Source organism: Xenopus laevis, chromosome 9_10S, assembly GCF_017654675.1.
Source record: "Xenopus laevis strain J_2021 chromosome 9_10S, Xenopus_laevis_v10.1, whole genome shotgun sequence".
NCBI classification, from domain to species: Eukaryota; Metazoa; Chordata; class Amphibia; order Anura; family Pipidae; genus Xenopus; species Xenopus laevis.
Genome location: NC_054388.1, coordinates 20622516 through 20643564, shown reverse-complemented (window position 1 = coordinate 20643564; position 21049 = coordinate 20622516). Strand labels below are relative to the sequence as shown.

The 21049-nt window shown below is 42.3% G+C and overlaps 1 long non-coding RNA gene across 1 annotated transcript; it reads right to left on the bottom strand.

The window, feature by feature from the left end:
* Window positions 1–106: 106 nt before the first annotated feature.
* Window positions 107–18635, bottom strand: LOC121398940. The gene is made up of 4 exons (XR_005964627.1): window positions 18534–18635; window positions 3921–3984; window positions 3195–3273; window positions 107–961 (listed from the first exon to the last, which is right to left on the bottom strand). It is a non-coding gene; the product is annotated as an uncharacterized LOC121398940 (long non-coding RNA).
* Window positions 18636–21049: the final 2414 nt, after the last annotated feature.

Here is a 21049-nt window from a genome sequence, read left to right as displayed (position 1 = left end):
CATCTGATCCTCAGGAATCTCCCCTGAAGTGACTCTCCAGTCTCCTCACTTGCAAAGGTGCCAGAGTTCTCACCCTCCAAGATCTTGCTTTCAAGTGCTTCTTTTAATACATAATTATTTAATACATTATTATTTAATACATTATTTGTGACATGAATACACTCCTGCTAATATTTAGCTCAGTTTAGCCACTTAAACTAATCACAAAAATTAATCACATTTATTCAATTTTAAAGAAAGCTCAGACTCTTAATCCACATTCAGTTGTATAAATAGTCAAAAAGTTATTTATTTCTCAGTGGAAAACCCAAGCAAGCAAGAGCACATCAAATATTCATTTATAATCACACATTAAAAACCTTAATTCAAAAGTAACAATTCATGAATATAAATCAAAGACTTACAAGATACGAATATTGGACAATTCGTTACACGTAATCAATTCACACTAAAAAGATTTAATTAATAGACACTATAAGAAAATTCATACAGAGGCTCAGGCTTTTAGGCTAATTAGAGGCAAATATTATATGCCACTCAATTCCTTGGCATTAGGATAGTAGCAGCCTATGACATGTGTAGTTTGTATTTCAAAACTCATAGCCCGTTGGTGCCAGCGTGTTAGAAGCACAACTATGCCCTATAAGATATCATTAGAGTTTCTTAACTACTCAGAGGGGGTAATTTATAAACACTGGGCAAAATTGCACCTGGCCAGTAACCCATGACAACCAATCAAATGTTTTCTTTCTATGTTCAGCCTGCAGCTGGCTTAAAAACATGTAATGACTTTCTGGTTGTTATGGGTTACTGCCCAGGTGCAGTTTTGCCCCAGTGTGACTTATGAAGAATGTCATACTTTACCAACGTGAGCACACAGGACTCTATTCCTCCTTCTTTTTCAACTGTCATTGGGTACAAGGTTCCTAACTTGTAATCCAAAGGGAAACCTCTGATTTTACTGGTGAAGAGATGAGAGTGGAGCAAGAAATAACGAGGTAGTGAACACCTGCAAACTGTGAGAAAACATCTAGTTTTCCAAGCATATTTCCCCTTTAAAAAGCTTTCCCTTATTGACTATGGCAGGAGTAACCCAGCGCTTCCTCTTATGTCTGCTTTCTGTTTTACAGTTACTGTCATGTAGGGTTCTTTGGTGGACACACTTCCTAATCCTTGGGGATGCTTATTATATGGATGACTAGACAATAGGTAACCAATAGGTATGTGTGGGGAAGAGCATCTCTGCAGCTTCATTTCTAGTGTTTATTCTCTACCACACAACATGCCCTTCCGGTTATCAATCATTCTGTGTATGTGGGCAGTAATCATCAGTGCATATACCTAACAATTGTAACCAGAATTAGTGAGAAAAAAAGAGTTAGTGACTATAATCCAGTCCTGTGTCCTGCTCATTGTCACTTGTATAAAAGAAAACTAAATTGTTTGTTAGTGATGAGTTGCAAATGCAAATTAAAAAATGTTATGCGTATATAGAACACCTTGCTTTTTCTGGGCAAATTACAGTTACCTATATAAAGACAAAATCAAGTCTGATGAATTGCAGAGACAATCTTGCCTTATTATATAGAAAAATATAAACTTATAAAAAAGTTAAATGACCAAAGTCTCTGAATCTTCCCCTTGGTTATCCGACCCAACGATCCTCGTTCTCCTCGAGTGCAAAACAACAGTCCAAAATTTCTTTAAAGGTCAGCGCTAATTGAAAGCTCAAGGGAAAAAAGTATGATGGAAAAAGGAAAACGATGAATTTTTTATAGTGTAGTAATTTACTGGGAGTTGTAGTTCCACAACCAGAGAAGACTATTTGGTGCAGTTACCCTTTAAAATTCACCACAAGTGGCTATTGGATGGGTACTTACGAACTTTTAAATTTAACATCACATCACGATTGTTGGAGAATAAAAGTTGCAAGGTAATTCTTCTGAGCTGGAAGAGGTTAAAAGTGCGCAAATAAAAATATAGTGTAAAATTTTTTTATTAAATATCTAAAAAACCAATTGGTTACACTCACATTTTAGTAGTTAAAAACCAGGCAAATAGTCACTTATCCGTGCAAGTCCGTACTCCTGCAAGTCTTTTCCAGCGATTGCTGTTGGGGTCCCGACCAGCGTTTCCTCCACGATCAGCTTGCTGCTTGGTTGCTTTCTGGACGCTTGGATGTGACGGCCTCTGATGAAGTCGGTAAGCGACGAAACGCGTAAGGCATAGCTGGCAGACGTCACATCCAAGCGTCCAGAAAGCAACCAAGCAGCAAGCTGATTTGGGAGGAAACGCTGGTCGAGACCCCAACAGCAATCGCTGGAAAAGACTTGCAGGAGTACGGACTTGCACGGATAAGTGACTATATGCCTGGTTTTTAACTACTAAAATGTGAGTGTAACCAATTGGTTTTTTAGATATTTAATAAAAAGGATTTTACACTATATTTTTCGCACTTTTAACCTCTTCCAGCTCAGAAGAATTACCTTGCAACTTTTATTCTCCAACAATCGTGATTTGCACTTGTTAAATTCAAATGTTCGTAAGTACCCATCCAATAGCCACTTGTGGTGAATTTTAAAGGGTAACTGCACCAAATAGTCTTCTCTGGTTGTGGAACTACAACTCCCAGTAAAATACTACACTATAAAAAATTAATCGTTTTCCTTTTTCCATCATACTTTTTTCCCTTGAGCTTTCAATTAGCGCTGACCTTTGAAGAAAATTTTGGACTGTTGCCTTATTATATACTCTATCCCACTGTCTCCTCATAAAACATTATTTCAATTACAGCCACTATCCCTGAGGCCCTCTTGCGTTACTATCCCACAGTTACAGTCACTCCCCCAAAGAACATTTTGCATTACTATACACACTATCCCACTGTCTCTTCTCATAAAACCATCCTGTCTAATGATGATCACTATTTCACAATTACAGCCACTATCCCTGAGGCCCTCTTACCTCACTATATACACTATCCCACAGTTACAGTGATTTCCCAGAAGAACATCTTGCCTCATTATACACACTATCCCCCTATATACAGCCTCTACCCTGTAGAACATTGTGCCATATACACACTGGTAGGCAGGAGTGTATGTGGTTGTGTCAGTGAGAGGGTAGGTACATGAGGGGGTGGAAGGGTGAGATTGTGTGAGTCTGAGAGAAAACACATTATGTGATTTACTTACCTTGCGTCTCCTACATGCAGCGAAAACATCGATCCCTAGAAGTTGTCTCAGCCCCCCGACACACTCCCACTAGATTGCCCTGGGAGAGGAAATAAGAAAATAAGAAAAAAATAACACATTTCATACACAATAAAAGAAAGGCTTATTGGAAAACATGGGAACACTGGAGAAACTGAAGAGGAAGACCTATTTCCTCTATAACGTTGAAATCCACATCCTGCTGCTTTTATTCTGTTTCAATTGACTCGATCGATTCTCAGCGAGTGGCGGAAGGCAGGGGGAAGGTGAGGTGCATTAGTTTAAGATTCAACATTTGCTATTATTATCCATATATCTCACATTTCATACATTTTTTGCAGACAAATCCACTGATGTCTAAATCTTGACGTATTAGCATATATTACTATGAAGATTTTCATTCATCCAGGTCATGGTATATCTAGTATAGGTAAAGCTAAAAACAACTGGACTTGCTGAGTAATCAATGAAGACGTTTCACTACTCATCCGAACAGCTTGGAAGAGTTTATATGCCGAGAACTTCCCACACCAGTCAGTTGAACTGAAGAAGCTGCTCGGATAAGTAGTGAAACGTCTTCATTGATTACTCAGCAAGTACAGTTGTTTTTAGATTTACCTATCCTATATATTAGCATATATTCTGTAAATACTCTGAAAAGGAATCTCAAACAAACCACATAAACCCCCAAAGTATTTAAGTACTAACCGGTGTCCGGCTCCCTTGCACTGATCAGTTCCGGACTGTGCAGCGCGTCAATTCATTCCATAAACTGCAGGAAAAAGATTGAACACAAGATGGCGCTAGAGCAAAGGTTCCATACAATCACATTCAGGAGTAAAAATGCACAATAAATGGGGCTGAAGTGACAGTTAAGAAAAGAATGTGTCTATAGATTTTGAAAGGATAAATTAGACAGAGAACATAAAACATTAGGGAATAGTGAGAAACTATGAAATATAAAGGGGTAAAACAATTCTGTAGTTCAGAGAGTGTCAGTTAACATTCCACACAAATAAAAAGCCACACGTGAAACCACCAAAGAAATCTTTAGGCGTAATTCTAGACCCTGACTTGAAGGACAATTACATCGGCTAAGTAGTGTAATGTCATATTAAAATGTGAGTGAAAAGGGCCAGAGCAGTGGGAATGGATTAGAGTTTATTAGTCACAGCGGTGGGTATAAGATTACCCAGTATCATCAGACATGGGATTAGTGGAGATTTCTTTAGTAACTCAATCCCCTTGTGTCATTTTAGAGGTAAAGGAGGTGGTTTATCCAATGATCAGCATCAAACCCCTGCCTTACATAATCTCGCTACTTTAGAAGATCTGTCCCCATAATACGTCCTATACATCACTTAATTATTGCTCTCGGCTTGACCCACTTTAGTTACAACACTGTATATCAAGCCACTAGTAAAAATTTGCAACTCAAACCCTGTTAGCATAAAGGAAGCAGCGTGTATGGAACTATAGCAAAATCCCAGAGTGAGGGACAGAAAAGAACAGTGAATATGTGGATATGGTGAAGAATGTGCCCCTATTCCGGAGAAACATCTTTCCTTTCTACACACACTATCCCACAGTTATACCCACTACCGATAAAGTCACCTTGCCTTACTACACACACTATACACTCTATCCCACAGTTACAGTCTCTGTTCATAAGACCATCTTCCCGTACGATGCATATTATGCCGTGTCGGACTGGGCCGGCCCAGATCCGCTTCTTAGTGGCGCGGCGCAACCCCACTTTGTCGGGGTTGCGGTAGAATAAAAATTTTGCCCATGTACACAAATGCGACACTGCACGCGTGCGCACAATTGAGGCGCCGCAAGTATGCGCACTAAACGCAGCGCCGTGCTCACACGCAGGTGCCCGGCATCGCTTATGCAGAAACGCGATGCGGCATGCAAGAGCGGCAGTGGGGGCCCTGGGCAGTAGCCCCGGTGGGCCCCAAGCCCCCAGTCCGACCCGGATTATGCCACAATTACAGCCACTACCTGAGACCATCTGGACTTACTAACAAAAACTATGCCATGGTTACAGTCCTTATTCCTGAGACCATCTTGCCTTACTATACTCACTCTCCCACAGTTCATCATTCCACTGACACCATCTTGCCTCACTATAAACACTCTCTCTCTCTCTCTCTCACTGTTACAGTCTCTACCCTGCAGAACATTGTGCCATATACACATTATCCCACATTTACAAACTCTACCCCAAATAATATCTTGCCTTACTATTCACACTATCCAATAGTTACAGTCCTTTCCCGTGAGAAGCTCTTCCCTTACTAAACACACTATTCCCCAATTACAGCTCATTCCCCTCATTTTTTTTTCATTATACCTTTATGGAGTATTCAAGGAAAGAGAAGTTGGAAGAGAAAGAATGAGAGCGGAAACAGAGAAAATGGAGGGAGAGAAGAAAGGGTGACGGTGAATGTGAGAAAAGGAGAATGGGGCATTTCTGAATATTTTTGTCAAAGAAATTGATTAACCCTTCCACCCTCAGAGAGATCTACAGTACCCAGCAGATCTATTTGGACTCCAGACAAATGTTTCATCCCTCTCCGTACACTACTTCTGCGCACCTCTGAATACTGAATTTTACAAAAGTAGAGAAGTAAAGTACTTCCCCAGTCTATCCGTACCCAACTCAAACCCACAGCAGTCGCCCCAATTTCAACCTGACCCCCCCCCAACATCTGGGTTTGAGGTCAACCAGTAAATCACTTCAGGGAAAGAGTCAATACGTTTTTGGTTTAACATGGGGGACAGACGTGTGTTTTTGGTGTAGGTCATTTGGTGCAAGTAAAACTTGATGGCAAATGAAGGAAAGAACCCTTTATACACCCATTCCCAATTAGAGGAAAGGTGGTTCCATCTAATATTTGGAAGGGGTTTTTACAGAGAGCTGTGAAGATGTGGAATTCTCTCCCTGAATCAGTGGTATAGGCTGATACATTAGATAGCTTTAAGAAGGGGTTGGATGGTGTTTTAGCAAGTGAGGGAATACAGGGTTATGGGAGATAGCTCATAGTACAAGTTGATCCAGGGACTGGTCCCATTTTTTTTCCCTTCTAAGGCAAATTGGAGCGGCATCAAATGGAGTTCTTTGCCTTCCTCTGGATCAACTAGCAGTTAGGCAGGCTAAAATAGAGTTAACATTTGAACTTGAGGACGTGTGTCTTTTTTTAAACTAACTTACTATGTTACACTGATTATAAATACAATACAATGTGGGGCTGCAGGAAAGCTGCAATGGTCCCATTAGCTGTGTTGTTTCACCTGCAATTTCTAAAAAATCAGTGGTTCTATGATCCTGAAGTTGATCTAAACTGACATATTCTTAGATGGAACACTCACTGCTGAGTTCTAAACTGTCTCTGGAAGCAATATCAGCACAAAACAAACATGAAGAACACAGAGCCGACACATGGAATTGCTCCTTCCATGGGGAGTGGAGGGATCCCGAGTCTATTGTGTCAAACGGCTGCAAACACCTTTGGGTGAGCTTTGTATGTGCTGGGAATCAGCAGAGAAAAAGAAGAGGGGGAACTACTGGGGCATCTTGGAGACACAGATATTTACTACTGACAACCAATTTGGTACTTTCCTTGCCAGACAGAATTTGAACAAATAAAACTCTTCCCTTTAGGGGTCTTTGGGTTAATCCAGGAAAATGATTTTTTTTTTCAGGACAACATAAGCTTTTAAAATATACTAGAATGTTTGGTGTCATCCAGTTCTGTACACTGAACAGTTTGATGCCCAATGTGCTTAGGTTTACTACGTTTGTGGACATATAGGGGCCCCCGAAATGAAGACACCCCAAAGAATCTATCACTTATGTCACTTAAGTTACTGCACAATTAACATATTTACAGAATTTCATGATGAGTAAAGAAAAAGAAAAAAAGATACACTCACCCCAGAAGTCCATTACCCCAAATTCAAAATGGGGACATGGCTTTTCAACTCCAAACTACCAAGCCGAAAAGCTTTCCTAAAGTTTGCCAATTTCCAAAAATCACCTTAAAGGGTGGTTCACCTTTAAGGTAACTTTTAGTATGATATAGAATGGCTAATTCTTAACAACTTTTAAATTGGTCTTCATTATATATTTTTTAATAGTTATTTGTTTTTTTCTTCTGAATCTTTCCACCTTTTAAATGGGTGTCGCAGACCTCATATAAAAAGCAAATACTCTCTAATGCTACAAATTGTATTGTTATTGCTACTTTTTATTACTCATCTTTCTATCCAGGCCTCTCCTAATCATATTCCAGTCTCTTACTCAAATCAGTGCCTGTTTGCTAGGGGAAGTTGAACCCTAGCAACCAGAATACTGAAAACTGCAGAGCTGCTGAAAAAAAGCTAAATAACTCAAAAAACGTTAATAAATAAAAAATTAAAACCAATTGCAAATTGTCTCAGAATACCCCTCTCTACATCATACTAAAAGTTAATTTAAGGTGAGCAACCCCTTTAAAGCTTCACATTTGCAAAATCTTATCTCCCACATACAATTAGGTACCAAGACAAAACATCTAAATATAGGGGGGCGTGGCTAGTCATGGTCTAGAGAAGACATGTTTCTCCATTTTAACAGGCCTTTCAACTCCCGAAACAATAGCCAGAAGGAGTATTCAGAACCCAGATCAGGCTAGACTAATTAGAGACAAGATGGGGAAAAGAAAACCGAAGACCAGACCTGCACCATTCGCCCTTTCTTCAGAAATCAGCACAAACTGAAAGGTCTGTTGTCTTTTCAAGATGGGCGGCGAAGCAGAAACTGTAATGTGTGAATCTCATCTGCTCTTCTTTAGCGGTAGCGATAATCCAACACCACTTTCACCAGGTCGGTCTCATTCAGCACTATTCAGCACATTACTCTCACCAAAGACTTTAGATTTGCACATACAGCATGTTACCTGCCAGATACTAGCAGAACAGCTCAGAGACGGGCCTGGTCGGTCAGACACCATAGGCAAACCAGCTGGCCAACTCGCCCCACATCCCCGTTCTCACACGTGTGCTCATGCCAAACAGTTTCACACACACATGCGTGGAAGGGCCATTCACTGCGCAGGTCTAGTGCCAGGTTTGGTCTAGGTATAGGCAGAAGAGGTAGCTGCCCAGCACCCCCCAATCAGGGCAATACTTATTTTTTTTTTTTTTTTTTTAAACCCTCCCAAAGCCTCCGCCACTGATTTCCATTAGGAAATCGATGACTTCTGAGGGGTGAGGGGGGGGGGCAGAGAAGAATGCAGAAGTTATGTTACATGCAGCACTGACATTACTTCCATTGAATATGTTGTGTGATGTCAGCACAAATGACGCATGACTTAGGTGCGTGTTAAGGTTCGATGGTTAGGGCCGGCATCGTGCTAAATACAGCCATACCCCCAGTTTTTGTGCCCCAGGCAGCTGTCTCTTCTGCCTACCCCTAGTTGCGGCCCTGGAAAAGCAACATAGCTTACAACAAAGGCTAAGTGACTATTAGTAAGACTTTTTTACCAAGCGGATATTAGCATCTAGGTGAGAGACAGACAAAGTAGAAGCTATCAGAGATGAGCTGGCCCAACGCTACAGAGAAATAGAAAAATGACAACATAGCTTTAAGAGAGGAAATGTTCCAACTAAAGCTACTGGAAATGTTCCAACTAAAGGACCTGGAAAATAGATCCCAGAGACAGAACTTGAGAATCAGGGGGGATCCCAAAGGAGGTGGGGCCCACAGAGATTGCAGCAATATTTAAAAGGTTTATTTATCACCTTGCTGTCTTGATGGGGCATACTCTGAATTAGTTGCTAAGCCACCAGCCTTCAAACCACCAAGAGACGTAGTAGTTCACTATTATGAATCCAAGGAAGCCATTTTTCTAAGAGCCGCCAACAAACAGAGCTGGTCTTCTGAAATGCTCAAATATCAATATTTACGGATCTCTCTCCAATTACACTAGCAAAAAGAAGAGAGTTTATGGCCACTGACACAAGAACTACCCAAAAACAATATCCCTACCGCTGGGCTTACACTTTTACGTTAATTGTAAATAAAGAGGTAAGTAACACACTCTGCAAGACCCAGATGACAGAAAATTCTTTTTAAATAAATTGGGCATCTGAACTACAAGCAAAATCCAATCTACTGCAATTACACAGACAAAGCTCAGGCCCCAAACCAGTGTGGTCTAAAGTCCAAGCTTCACGACATTGAGCCATCAACATCTAATCAGGATCCAGCACAGCAAACCTGTACCCCTATACACATGGCCATCAGTAGCCCTATGTATAGGTCATCTGTACCCCCATGTACATACCATCTGTACCCCTATATATAGGTCATCTGGACCCCATGTAAATACCATCTGTACCCCTATGTATAGGCCATCTGTACATCCCCGAAATGCTTTTCCTCTGGCAATAAAGCAATTCACTGTCAGAAAAGCATTACGGGTAGATTTGCATAAACTCAATTTTGTGTATAGTCTTGTCTATTCCTAGAAACGTTATCCTTTTTCTTGGGTATCTTGGGAAAGGGTTAGGTTGTGACGCTGTCCAGTGATGGGGGGTTAGGTGTGATGCTGTGTTATGCCAGGGGGTGGTTGGGAACTGTGCTGTGACTTAGTGGTTAGGGAAGAGAGATAATGTGCCCCCAGATGTAATATATTTAAGGATATCAGAAATTGCAAAGAAAAGCTTATACACTGATCATTGAACTCCACACAAATTAATTTAGCGGGTGAAACAAAGGAATACTGTAAGTCTTATTCACTGGAACAACTAGAAGTGTATATTCCTCTAAATTCCCCAAAACTCCAGGGCCACAAACATATTTACAAACGTATTGTCTGGGACTTTAACAGTCACTGAGGCTCATTTGAACAATGGGTTTCATTTGCATGTGGGCAGTAAATCACAGCACTAACTTGCAATTGTTGAAAACACAAATTAACTAATCCGGTTGCTATGGGTTACTGCCCAGGTGCAGATAAATGACCCCAGTGTGTCTGATTCTCTCATTGTCTGCCTTATATTTTAATATTACTGACAGGCACAAAAGGATATCTACATATACTCTGTGACCTTTACTCTCTGTAAATTTCAATTAACCCTATTATTATTCTATATTTTACCCCTTATTCAACATCAATAGTTACATAGTTAGTTAGTACATAGTTAAATTGGGTTGAAAAAAGACAAAGTCCATCAAGTTCAACCCTCCAAATGAAAACCCAGCATCCATACACACACCCCTCCCTACTTTTAATTAAATTCTATATACCCATACCTATACTAACTATAGAGATTAGTATCACAATAGCCTTTGATATTATGTCTGTCCAAAAAAATCATCCAAGCCATTCTTAATTGAATCAGCCATCACCCGGCAGTGCATTCCACAACCTCACTGTCCTGACTGTGAAGAACCCCCTACGTTGCTTCAAATGAAAGTTCTTTTCTTCTAGTCTAAAGGGGTGGCCTCTGGTACGGTGATCCACTTTATGGGTAAAAAGGTCCCCTGCTATTTGTCTATAATGTCCTCTAATATACTTGTAAAGTGTAATCATGTCCCCTCGCAAGCGCCTTTTTCCAGAGAAAACAACCCCAACCTTGACAGTCTACCCTCATAATTTAAGTCTTCCGTCCCTCTAACCAATTTAGTTGCACTTAGTCTCTGCACTCTCTCCAGCTCATTTATATCCCTCTTAAGGACTGGAGTCCAAAACTGCACTGCATACTCCAGATGAGGCCTTACAGGGACCTATAAAGAGGCATAATTATGTTTTCATCCCTTGAGTTAATGCCCTTTATATGCAAGACAGAACATTATTTGCTTTAGTAGCCACAGAATGACACTGCCCAGAATTAGACAACTTGTTATCTACAAAGACCCCTAGATCCTTCTCATTTAAGGAAACTCCCAACACACTGCCATTTAGTGTATAACTTGCATTTATATTATTTTTGCATTTTATCAACATTGAACCTCATTTTCCAGTTTGCTGCCCAGTTTTCCAGTTTAGACAAATCACTGTGCAAAGTGGCAGCATCCTGCATGGAACCTATAGTTCTGCACAATTTAGTATCTGCAAAAATAGAAACTGTACTTTCAATGCCCACCTCCAGGTCATTAATAAACAAGTTGAAAAGCAAGGGACCTAGCACAGAGCCCTGCGTACTCCACTAACAACACTGGTCCAATTAGAAAATGTTCCATTTACCACCACTCTTTGTAGTCTATCTTTTAATTAATGTCTGAGTAAGAGATTAATATTGCATATGTAAATATTATGGAGCCCCATAGGCTAAAAGAGCAACATGGTGGTGCTGCCCATTGCTCTGAAGGGTTGCCCAGTAGACTGCTCAGCTAACAATACTATATAGTTTGTTCCCAATATTTTTGCATATGAAAGTAAATCGCTGGCAAATAAATAATTGGATACATTTGATAAATTCCCACTGGGTGGAGACAGAGGATCTTGCTTAAATAGTAAAGTGACTAACTGCAAAGATTAAGGGGACATTCGCGTTTATGCTGTTTAATGTGATTCCCACTCAAAAAAGAAAAATAATCTGCATAGACACAAAGTTTTTGGACAGCCAAAACTCTATTTATAAAGACTAATAGTGCTGTCTTGTGAACAGACACTCCCAATGTTTATAAATATAATTGCATAGAAAGGAGTGTCGGCCCAGAGAAAAAACAAATCCTGTGTACTGTGGCCGAATAGAAAAATAATGAAGAATCTAAGATCAGTGGTCTAAGTGATAAGCAATAAAAGGCTTTGTACACACACATATTTAAATATATATACACACACACACAAAAATTGGGAAGAATACATTGATAAAAGCTAAAATCCCTGAGACTATCTTGCCTCACAAAACATTATCCCATAGTTACATCAACAATTTTGGAGGCCAACATTCCCTTAGATCATCTTCCCTTAGTAAACACTATGCCAGAGATAAAGCAACAATCCTGGAGAAAAATCTTGCCCTACTATACACACTATCCCAAGTAATAGCAAGAATCCCGGAGACCATCTTGCCTTACTAAACACTATCCCATAGTAAAAGCAACATTCCAATAGCTCATCTTGCCTTAGTAAACACTAACCCAGAGATAAAGCAACAATCCTGGATACCATCTTGCCTTACTTAACACTATCCCAAAGTTATAGCAACAATCCCCGAGAGACCCATCTTGCCTTACTAAAATGTATGTGAGTGTGTGTAAGTGTAAATGTAAGTGTGTAATAATTTGAAAAATGTGTGTGTTTTGTGCGTGAACACTACCCTGGGGGGGGGGGGGGGTGCAGCTAGCAGATCCTTCCTCTGCAACGTGGGACCAGCTGGAGGCTCCGCAGGAAGTTTTCACATGAAGATCCAGGTTGGGGGTCCTCGCTGGGGGGAAGCGGAGGTGCGGGCAGCAGCAGATGCATTCGTCCCCCCCATTCTGACTGCCCAGCTTGTTGTCTAGAGCAATAACAACAATTACACACAACATTAACATGTCCTTATATATCAGTACCTGCTGCTACAGTCTGTCCATGGATTGTAATCACATAGAAGGATGCTGCATCGATATTAGAATATACATCTAATCATTCTGACTGACAGTTCTCTGAATTGGACCAGAATATCTGGGACTGCGTTTTTTTCATAATGTTAAAAGTGTACATAAGGAGATTTACTTACCTGGTAAAGCTCTTTTGCATAGGCCCTACCTGTCAGTGCAGGACGACTGGGGTTAAGTTCTCCTCTCTGGAGGCAGGACAAACAATTAATGAATTTTAGGACTCCTCCTCTTCCTGTGTCTCCTTCCATCCTCAGTTTGTTGAAAAGTCTGTGAATGGAGACACACATAGAATAGAACTAACTCCCTATCTAGCTACGGATCGGCAGCACACCGGCACCCACACCAAAAAAAGGGCGGGATGCTGCACTGACAGTACGGGCCTATGCAAAAGAGCTTTACCAGGTAAGTAAATCTCCTTTTATGCATACGGCCCTACCTGTCAGTGCAGGACGACTGGGGATGTCCCAAAGCCATCAAAAACAGGGTAGGGAATTAAAAAGTATGGAACTAGTAAACATCCAAAAACTAACAATTTGGAACTAAAGGAAGCTAACTACGTGCTACCGCTGCTAGTAGCACCTTCCTTCCAAAATCCGACTGATCGGAAATTATACAAATCGAACTTGTAGAACTTTGAAAAGGTATTAGGGGAAGAACAAGTGGCGGCCTGGCGTTATTGTGGAAGGCCACCGAAGTGCTCATCTTTCTAGTGGAATGGGCCCTCAACTGCAAGGGAGGGAGCCTTGCCTGACTGAGAATAAGCAGTAGAAAATGGTGTCCACTATCCATCTAGCCAAAGTTCTCTTGGAGGCAGGGAGAACCAGATGTAGGTCCCTTTAAAAACAATAAACAAGGCTTCCGTGTGTCGAAGAGCCTGAGTTCTCCCAACATAAGCCTTCAAAGCCCTGACTGGGTCTAGGGCAAGAGAACTGTCTGGATCAAGGGCTGGATCTTGAGGGCGAAAGGCCGGAATCACGATGTCTTGGTTTAAGTGAAAAGCCGATACCATCTTGGGCAAAAATTGAGGATTTGTACGCAGTACTGCTTTATCCGGAAGGCTGCTAATTCAGACACTCTGCGAGCAGATGCTATGGCCAAGAGGAAAACAGTCTTGAAGGTCAGGAATTTAACCTCAGCCGAGTCCAGCGGTTCAAATGGAGATGATTTAAGCCGCCTCTAGGACTACACAAGGTCCCACGTAGGTAAGGGACGCTGAGAAGGCGGTTTGAGCCGGTACAACCCCTGAAAGAATAACTTGAATTCCGGTAAGAGTGCCCACTGGAACTGGAACAAAGCTGCTAGGGCTGAAGCTTGTACCTTGAGGGATGTAACGCTCAACTCCATATCAAAACCGTTCTGCAGGAACTGTAGAATCTGAGGTGATTCACAAAGTTGCCACTGTAGATCTTGTGATTCACACCAAGAAATGAAAATTCGCCAGATCCTGTGGTAGGCCTGAGCAGTAGATGGTCTTCTAGCCGAAAGTAAGGTATTAATCACTGACTGAGGAAAACCTTTCGTCTTCCAGCGGTCGGTTTCAATAGAAAAGCCATCAAATTGAGTTTGTGGACGTCTGGATACCAGGCTGGGCCTTGTGTCAACAGGTCTGGAATTAGAGGAAGGCGAAATGGTTGATCCGCGAGCATTGATATCACGTCTGCAAACCAACTGCGGGCTGGCCAGTGTGGAGCCACAAGGATAGTTGTCACCCCTTCTAGACGAATCTTCAGTAGCGTCCTTTGAATTATCGGCAATGGCGGGAAGACATAACCCAACTGGAAGGTCCAAGGAATAGCTAACGCGTCTACACCCTCCGCCAGTGGGTCCCTGATCCTTGAGAAGAATCGGGGTACCTGATAGTTGTGCCTGGAGGCCATGATGTCGACACATGGATTGCCCCACCTGGCGGTGACTAGCTGGAACACAGATATCTTGAGCTGCCATTCGCCGGGATCCAGAGTGTTGCGACTGAGGTAATCCGCCTGCCAATTCTGCAGGCCTGGAATGTAAATGGCAGTGAGATTGGTGGAATGGGACTCCGACCAATTGATAATCTTGGCTATCTCTCGCATTGCAGCTGCACTTCTCGTACCCCCTTGTTTGTTGAGGTACACCACTGCCGTGCTGTTGTCGGATTGAATTCGAACATGTGAAGCTTGGAGAAGTGGTGACCAGTGAAGTAGAGCATTGAAGATCGCTCTGATCTCTAAAATATTTATGTGGAGATTCCGCTCCTGCTGGTTCCAAAGGCCTTGGCAAGATCTGTGTTGCCATGATGCTCCCCAGCCGAGGAGACTGGCATCCGTGGAGATTACCACCGGAGCCGGTAGATGCCATGGTTTGCCTTTGGTTAGGCTGTCGTTCCTGGACCACCAATTGAGGCTTTCTCGAACCGCCACCGATAAATGTATCTGTTGTGATAGATTCTGGTGATCCTTGTTCCACAGTTTGAGGAACTGCCTTTGCAAAGGTCTCATGTGGAATTTTGCGAATGGCACTGCGTCTATGGTCGAAGCCATTAAACCCAAAAGTTGAAGAACAGAATATGCTGAAGCTGTCTGGGATGGTAAAGGAACGGATGATTGATTGGATATGCAGAACTTTGTCCGGTGGAAGGAAAAGACTTTGGAGGGTAGAATTGACTACCATGCCCAGGAAGGGAAGACATTGAGTTGGAGTTAGAATACTCTTTCGAAAATTTATGATCCGGCCGTGGCGAGTAAGATGATGAAGACATAACTGTGTCGCCATATGAGCTTTTGGGCTTGATTCTGCAAAAATTAGAATATCGTCCAGGTATGGATAGACGTGGACGCCCAGTGTGCGAATCATTGCCACCAGTGCTCCCAGCACTTTCGTAAAAACTCGTGGTGCCGAGGTCAACCCGAAGGGCATGGCTTGAAATTGAAAGTGTTGGTGGTTGAGGAAAAACCTGAGGTATTTGTAGTGAATCTGGATGAATTGGGATGTGAAGATAGGCATCTTTCAGATCCACCTTTGTCATGAATGCACCTGGTGGAATGGCTGTTGTTATGGAACGAATAGTCTCCATTTGAATCTCTGGTATTTGACCGTCTTGTTGAGTGGATGTAGGTTCAAAACTGGGCGGAAACCGCCATCTCTTTTTGGGACTAAAAAAAGATTTGAATAAAACCTTGGAAATGTTCCCTTTGGGGAACGAGGGAAATAACTCCCTTTTCCTGGAGGTCTACCAGAATAGAAGTGGTGGCAGCCGCTTTGAAGGTACAAACCTGAAGGCTGAGGGGAAACGAGTGAAAAAGATTCGGAGGCCTGAAGTAATTATGTTGAGTACCCAGTTGTCCGAAATGGAGGCTTGCCATACTGTTGCAAACTGTTCCAACTGAGTCAGGAGTCCTGACTCTTGGAAGGACCCCCTTTCCTGGAATTCTTTTGTTGTGACTGCCATGGTTTGAATTTCTTGTAATCAGGGCTGCCTATTGTTAGAGGTTGAGCGACCTCTGTTAGATTGACGTGAGTAGGATCCCCAAAATCTATGATGGTAGTTACGCTTGTGGATAACTTTGTTGGGTCTTTTACCTTGTGGGAGGAATGCTCCCTTCCCGCCTGTTACTTCTGCAATGATCTGCTTAAGCTCAGAGCCAAACAACTGGGTTCCTTCAAACTTGAGTGACACCAATCTGTGTTTAGAAGCAGTATCTCCCGACCATTGTCTAAGCCAAAGAGCACGCCTTGCCGTGATGGATGCTGCGGACGCTCTAGTGGCTAACTTGGTCACATCAAGTGAGGCCTCGCTGAGAAGGATAGGGCGAGAGATAATTTATCTATCGCAGCCGCCGTGTCTGACTGTTTGACAAGGGGAGATTTCTTAAGCTCTTGGCACCAAAATTTTGCTGTACGTGCTACGCTAATAGAAGCTGATGCGGATCTTAAAACAGCAGCTGAATGAATAAAATCCCTTTTGAGGGCAGACTCCAACTTTTTGTCCATGGATCACGGAAAGAGCCTGCATCTTCAGCAGTAGTGTAGTGTTCCTTGATAAGCGAACAATGGCAGAGTCAACCTTAGGTGACTTGTCTGCGAAATGCTTATTCTCATCTGTAACCGGATATTTAGATAAAACTTCTGCGGGACAGTGTTACGTTTGTCTGGTTCAGACCATTCCTCAGAGAATCTGTGAGACCGATTTGCTGGTGGGAAATGCTCTGGATTTTTTGTGAGTGTTGCCCAAAACTTTGTCAATCTTAGATACAGGTAAAGGAGTTTCCTTAATTTCTAGTGTATCACACAGGTATTTAAGAAGCAACTTGAGATCTTCCGGTTGCTTAGAAGTAACTGCCTCTTCCGAAACTGAAGAATCGGAGTCTAAAGAGCAACTGTTATCAGATTCGGAATCGGAACCTGAATTGGAAACTGAGTCTGAAGAATCAGAATGGGTAGGCTGAGTCAATTTAGGCTTAGGTTTGGAACGAGTAGGGATTTGTGATTGGTTAGCAACAGCTTGTTGGACAGATGTATGAATGTGAGAGTGTAACCATCCAAAGAATTGTGAAAATTGCTGATTTGTGGCAGAAGATGCTGGAGAAAATTCCTGGGGAATAGACTGAGAATGAGAAGTGTGAGCAGGGCTAGCAGACCCGGTGAATTTGCGGTGGTGTAGGGGGGTCCTGAATTGCATGCACTGTGGGCCAATTGTGGATATAGGCCTTGGTTGCTCTAATCCATTGTCAGAATCTGCCGAATGGGTAGATTTGGACATCTTATGTAGGATAGGGGGAGATGGAGAGGCATTAATTGCTTCCTTTTTCTTCCCCCTTTTTTTTAGTAGGCTTGGTAGGCTTTTTCTGAATGTCAGCCTAATCATCAATTAAGTCAAACAGTTCCTTAGAATGTGCCATGATGCTGCAGACTGAAAAGATCGCCTCATACAGTGCAAGGGGAGGACCCAGTAAAATTGGAAGTTACTTAGCTGAACAAGCGATTCAGATGCGTGCTTCCAGTCCGCCTCGATCCCTGTGACGTCACTGCTATTGCGCCGGCAAGTCTTGGCGCGCTTAGAGAGCAGGCGGAAGTGACGTAGGTAGGCGGAAATGGCGGAGAAAGGGATTCCGCGGCAGGATGCGGCTTACCGTAGCTGAGCCATAGCAGCAGGGACTAAACGGTAGCAGGGACTCTGCGTCTGGGCAGGTAACAAAATGCCGGTCATCCTGAATGTGCCCCAGATAGTTACTCCGCTATACTTGGGGGCATGGAGCGCACTATTCCAAACCACGAGGGCAAGGAGGGCTCACAACACACAACGCTGCTCAGGAGGAGCGGAGCACACAATAATAAGGGCTCAAAACTAAAGGCATATCAAAGGGAGCACACTAGTATTAGAATAACAAAAGGGGCTCACCTTAGTAGCTTGTCAGAAGGGCTCATTACACTGAAAAGCACACAACCATGATGGGGGCTCAAATACAGTGAAGAGCACACAAGGAAATGTAAATGAACAAGAAAAAAATGAAAAAAATTAATAAATAATAAAATAATAAAATAATGTGGAGAGGAAGAATGATGTGTCCACCTCCGAGCAGGACAAACAAAAAACTGGGGATGGAAGGAGACACAGGAAGAGGAGGAGTCTAAAATTCATTAATTGTTTGTCCTGCCTCCAGAGAGGAGAAACTTAACCCCAGTCGTCCTGCACTGACAGGTAGGGCCCGTATGCATAAAACCTAATCACTTGTACCTCTTACCAGCAGTTGTTTATCAGCATGTACACTCTTTCGGGAGACATCTTGAGTTTGAAGAGCCTCAGTCCAGCTGAGATTTTATCCACAGCCTCGGAGTTGAAAAAATCTTCAAAATGGAATTTTGCTCTTGCTGAACACCTCCCACATGAAACACGCCTAAATGAGAGAGAGAAAAGAAAGGGAACGTGTGATTAGACTGATCCACCAGAGAGCTGGGCTAAACACTGAACCAACACTTCACTTCATATTTTTGAAACCATGATATAATGAAATCACAATACACCAATATTTTCCTATTCCTGTACCCATTTCATGACCTAAAGGAGGCCTTGGCCAGAGGAAGAACCTTCAGGTGAGGCCTGTATGTAATAAAAAATGAGAACCACTGCTTTATATCAGTAATTTATTGTGGCGTTGAAATTTTATCTTTACGGTGGCCTCTGAAGCTGAAATTAGGTGCACTTAACCTGGCCACCCCAAAATCTTGAAACCTTCACGACCAATGATTCCCCCACCAGGCAGTTGCAAGCAGCCTATTGCAGAAATGGAGATAACTACGTTATTACAGGCAATAAAAAAAACAGTTTATAGGTTCTGAAGGTATTAAAAAGAAAGGATACGGGCAGGTGACTGTCACAAATGCATCACAGGTTGCTAACTGGTTTACGGGCTTGGGTAAAAGTTTTTACTTTGGCAGTTTTTATAAACACAACAAAAGAAAACCATACATACAGAGAAAGAAAAAAAAAGACATTAACCATTGCCAGTGGTGCCTTCAATTTACATACTATTTCATGTTACGCCCCAACGCTAATGGAGCGGCCTCCCATTCCATCCATGCACCCCAAATGTCTCCAAACTTATTTGGGGCAACCCCCAAACTGCATAGGTCTGTTTTGATAAGGCAAAATATTATTGATCTGCCCCCTCCAAAAAGAAATGGTAGGGGGGTCAAGTGACTTCCAGTGCAAAAGGATAGACTTTTTTGCATAATACAACAGTTGAAGATAGCAAGTTTAACCTTAGACTTCAGACCAAAGTTATCCATCACTCCCAAAAGACAAACCAGCGGGGTTCTTAAGCTTGGGGCATCCAAAACTAGGGACGTGTGTTGCAGACCTCCTCCCAGAAACCTTGAATACAAGGGCATTCCCAGAAAACATGTATAAATGTCCCTATGTCCTGGTTGCACTTGATACATTGATCTGAGACCATTGGATATAGTTTTGCGAGCCTATATGGTGTGAAGTAGACCCAATTCAGGAATTTAGTTTGAAAATATCAGATTTTAAAAGGATCAGTCCTACTTACATAAGCATCTTGCCCTCCTCAGACATTATCCCTTCCCAAATCATCTTAATGCTATTCTGTGAACCTTCCTTCATGTGCCATCTTTCACCCAAACACTGCTTCTATCACTGTGATCCAAGATGGCACATGAAAGAAGGTTCACAAACTAATCTCTCCCATGCCCTCTGTACTTTCTGTGTCCCCAGGGGTTTGCTGTCTGATCAATGAGTCTCCACAGGGCACAATTAAAGGGGACATAGTGCTTTATAAAACAAAACAACATGAGCAGGCAGCAGTGATTGAATCCATGGCTGATGAATTCATGGATCAAAAAGATATGGCAGCACAGTAACTGCACTGACTCAATAGGCCACACATGCAAAGCAATGCTCTGTGTACGTAATAAACTATGTATGTAATGCACATCTAAGTGGAAATAAATGCCATATAAACCTTACTCATCAAAAGAGTACACTTCCCCTTTAAGAGCAAGGGACAGAGGTGACTTCATACCTAGGGATTTTGACAGTTGGATCAGTCCGTTGGTTGATACTGGGGTGAGAGGTAAGTGTAAATTCTCTCTGAGATTTTTTTGACAAAAAACCCTTTAATTTTAGTTTAAAAAAAGAGGGGAAATAATTGGGTGATACCCTCAGTCTAGCAGATGTTGCTCTTCTCATTGGTTTTAGTGAATTTGGAAAACTATCCCCTAAAATGGGTTTTGGAGATACCTTTAATCTTAGCACTGGTTGGGAGACACAGACCCAGGATTTGGAAGTTATGCAGGGCTGACAGCAAATATAACACCTTTTCTATAGCAACCCCTTAAGAAAATAACATTTTGCACTCCTGAGGATCATTTCTGTTCCCAGTATTGACAGTCTACTTATTGCCCCTCTGCCCCTGGGTATCTGCCCTGCTATGAAGTACCAACACTGTAGCTAAACACACGCTCCATTTATCCAAATCTGGAACTAGGGGTGGGTAGCAGAGTCACATGCCATGGGGATAATTGAGGGGGCAGAAAGCTAAAGAGTGGGGGACAAGCAGCAGGGTTTCATATAAGAAAGATGACTTTTACAACTACGGATTTGTCAGTTGGTTTAGTCCGTTGGTTGGCAGAGTTATGAATGTAAATATCCCTCCCCCCCCCCCTCCTCCCTCCCCCTCCCCTCCCCTCCCCCCCTCCCTATAAGAGATTTTTTGCCAAATAACCCACTCTCTCTTTT